Raw genomic sequence first — 4297 nt, 5'->3', positions numbered from 1 at the left:
TATGAATATCGATATTTACAAAATGCTATCTTATGTTCAAGGGTATTTCTAATAGAAGATAACAACATTTAATAAAGTTTTACAATGTTTATAATGTAAACACCGACTTGCAGAGTGTATAGATTCGTGCCAGTTTTGATTAAAACAATCAATACGTCTCTGTTTAACGCTATTAAATACAAAATACATTTTCATCACCAACGTCTTGGAAAACACATTTATACCCAAAACCATAAATTTATAGCATGTTTTTATCATTAGTAACCCAACAACTTCAACCAACTTTATCTTAAGTCTTGAGCATTAAGTAACATTGTTTGGGATACCTTAGTATATATTTGGCAGTCGTAATAATTTGCAAAAAAAAACGCAAACTCTTAAAACAATAGATCCTAGAAGGGCAAGATGCTCTACTGACATGGCTTGTTTGGTTATTTCCTTTCCAGAGCGTGTACGTAGGGATGATGGACAACGTACTGATTATTCACTTGAGACAGTTTGTGTTAGTGACGATGTCGGGCCCCACAACGAAATGCTTCCGGTCGTGGTATCCATTCAAGTGCTTCTTAAAAACAATGTTTCTCCCTATTTATGTTGTATTTGACATTGCATTCTTGTATGTATTTTCAAGTTTACCGTGACATGAATTATATCATATTTGAAGACATTAATGTGATTTTGAATGATATTTTGCAGGATCTCTTTCTTGGGTGGATGGATGGATGGATTCAGAGGTGACCCCCAGAGATGCGGCCATGACTGTGTCACATGGACGTTACACGAGTAGATAGTTACTGTAAAGAAATGATGATAGCAGAAAAAACGACACTATGTTGATATGCTTTTTGGTGTTAAATCAACAGACGAAGTGTTCATAAATTGTGGGAAAATATTGTTTAAGCTGAAATATGTTCTTCAAATTCATAATAAAGTGGTGAACTGGAGTTAATTTTTGGGGAAATAAAGAAAAAATCTCGTTGTTGGCTAACACCTTAATGGTTGCCGCCATTACATTCTTTAATTATATAACGTGTTCTACTGATGGCAGAAATGTTGCCAATATCAAAGAGCCATAATCAAGTCATGCATGGCCGGTTCTGGTGTTTTTCAAAAGAAACCAAAGCCTCATGGATATCGAGCTATTGTCCAAGTTTGGTGGAGATCAAATAAAACCTGGATGCTCTCTTCTTATCATTTGCTCAATTTTAGCAATTTTGTCAATTTCAACGGGCCATAACCCTTGTTTCCAAAGAGCCTTGATTAAGTCAATATCTAACTACTGTATAAGTTAAGTAAATATCGGTTAATAAAGAAATGCCTTTTTGTATTCACAAGCTCAATTATAGCTAAGTTTGACAATTTCAAGGACCATAATCCAGTCATGCATGGGCGGCTCTGGCTGATTTCCGAAAGAAAAATGATTAAGTCAATGTCTTACTACTGTAAAAGTAGTAAGTAAACATCGTATAATAAATCGCGGCTCTATTGTGTCAACAAACTTCTATTTTAGCGATTTTGACAACTGACACCACACCGATTACGATAAGACTACGCATACAGTGTCACGTGACCTTTCAGTAAGGGCCCTCCGTCATGAACACAGAAGCAGACGATAAATATACAGAATTTATACTTTGACAATGAGATAAAAAATGCATGGAACATGGTAAAACATAGCAACAAAAGCTAGTATAACATTAAATTAGCTAAAGGCCTAGTTTAACCTTCTATAAGTGACCCCCGCCCAAAAAAAAAAAAAAAAATAATAATAATAAAAAAACAAAAAAAAAACAAACAAACGTGCATTGTACACAACCTCTGTGTATCGATCTTAAACTAATTGCCTAATTGACTTATCAGATCTCTTATCTGAATATCCTGCTGTGCAGTTTTGGAGGTTTTATTAAAGAAATGGACCCGAAATGGCCCTGAGCCAATACAGAAATAAACAGGAAATTGGCCCCTACTGTGACATCAGTGCAATTAGCAGGAGATGCACAGCAGGGGATTGTCATGCCAAACATTCCTTAAAATAGGCATTTAATTATTATAATTAATTAAATTCAATGCTTAATTCAGGTAGAAATAATTTTATGTCTAAACTTTAAAAAAAAATCTAAAAAACATCGGATTTTTATTCATTAGAAAGCCCTATGGTAAACCTCAAATTTAGGGAAACAAAACATGTATTAATTTCCTTTACGAAAGTCAACAATAAATGGCTTTTGTTTAGATCAAATGAATTTTGCTGTTTTTCTTCCTTTCTCCATTTAAACCTTTTTTACAAGTTTAGTGAATTATTATTATTGATATTACTACCGTAATATTTCTCTCAATGAATTAAATTTTATATCCGTATTAAATGAAATGCGAAACTGTTCCTCCAAGGAACAGACATTTGAGAGTTAGAAGTGATCATATGACATAGTCATTACAAATACACAGGTTTATACATTGATTTGCGTCATTTACGAGGATGATTTTGTTTTATCTATATGTATAAACGTTTTGTGACCTTTAGCTATATGATATTTTATCTAGATTTTATAAAAAAAAATGTAACACAAATTAACTGAATTGTCTTTTTCACTAACAGATCGTCCAAACAAACTTAAAGCAAATGTATATGCTTTGGATTTAAAACTTTACGCACATGGAGAAAAAAAATCAAAATCAAAATAAATCGCGAGATGTCTTCAATATTATACAATGATATTTCTTGTTTTATGACTAACGAAAAAGATATACCTATATTGTTTTATGTACGGTCACATTAAGAATTGGTGTGTGTGTGTGGGGGGGGCGATAGTATACCCAAAGGTCACATGTTATCAAACAAATTCCCAAAAAGGCATAATTTGTAAAATTTGAGCAGCAATAAGGGAAAATGTCCGTTTTATAATTTTCCTTGTCTTTACTTTCTCTCAGTTATAAACAAGAGCTGTCACAGTATGTGACGAATGCCCCCGATTGTGACATTGACCTATGAACAAGGTCAGTACATGAAAAGTTGATCTTGCCTTTACATGTCAAATACATTTGGCAAGTTATTTTAAATTGCCTCTAAACATAAAAAAATACCACCCATACTTGACAACCGACACTGTTATGTCCTTACATATGCAGCATTCCAATGAGAATAAACACCCAAGTGTGACCTTGACCTTAGAGATAGGGACACAGGTCTGTCATGCGACACGTCGTCTTGGTATGCCGAACACATGTGGCAAGTTATTTTAAAATCTGTCCATACAAGGGAAAGTTACAGCCCGGACACGACAACTTATACTCTATGTCCTTATATGCAGCACTCCATTGTGAATAAACACTAAGTGTGACCTTGACCTTTGAGGTAGGGACACGGGTCTTGCACGCGACACGTCGTCTTGGTATGTGGAACACATGTGGCAAGTTATTTTAAAATCTGTCCATACAAGGGAAAGTTACAGCCCGGACACGACAACCTATACTCTATGTCCTTATATGCAGCACTCCATTGTGAATAAACACTAAGTGTGACCTTGACCTTTGAGGTAGGGACATGGGTCTTGCACGCGACACGTCGTCTTGGTATGTGGAACACATGTGGCAAGTTATTTTAAAATCTGTCCATACAAGGGAAAGTTACAGCCCGGACACGACAACCTATACTCTATGTCCTTATATGCAGCATTCCATTGTGAATAAACACCTAAGTGTGACCTTGACCTTAGAGGTAGGGAAACGGTTCTTGCACGCGACACGTCGTCTTGGTATGCCGAACACATGTGGCAAGTTATTTTAAAATCTGTCAATAATATTCTGAGTTATTGAGTCGGACGGACGGACGGTGCGATTTTAATATGCCTACCTTCAGGGGCATAAAAACAACAAATTTTGTGTTTAATATATTGAAAACAGAGTTATTACACTACTGTTGATAATGTTGTTCTTGTTGAGTTTATAAAGGTCTGCATGCGCCCTGTAATGTGGACTACTGTTGATAAGTGCAGATTGTGGGAGGTCATGGCAGATAGCAACGGGCACCTGATAAGCCCCGCCTAATCTGGACCCTGATTTGTCAGTCGGGTATCGTCCGGCCAGTTTGACTGACAGGTCGCATCATGGTAATTTCAAGGGCCTTTATCTAGTGATGCATTGGCGAATCTGGCTGGTCTTCGAAAGGAATCAAGGTCTGATCTAAAACAGTCAGACATGGTCGGATCTGGCTGGATTGCGAAAGGAAGCCTATTGTAAGTTTAATTGAGATACAATCAAAACTAAAGAATTGATGAGGTGAAGGAATTTAATAGAGAGT

The sequence above is a fragment of the Mya arenaria genome, chromosome 11 (genome assembly GCF_026914265.1).
Source record: "Mya arenaria isolate MELC-2E11 chromosome 11, ASM2691426v1".
NCBI lineage: Eukaryota > Metazoa > Mollusca > Bivalvia > Myida > Myidae > Mya > Mya arenaria.
The sequence above is the reverse complement of the archived record's forward strand: the minus strand, read 5'-3'. Positions refer to the sequence as shown.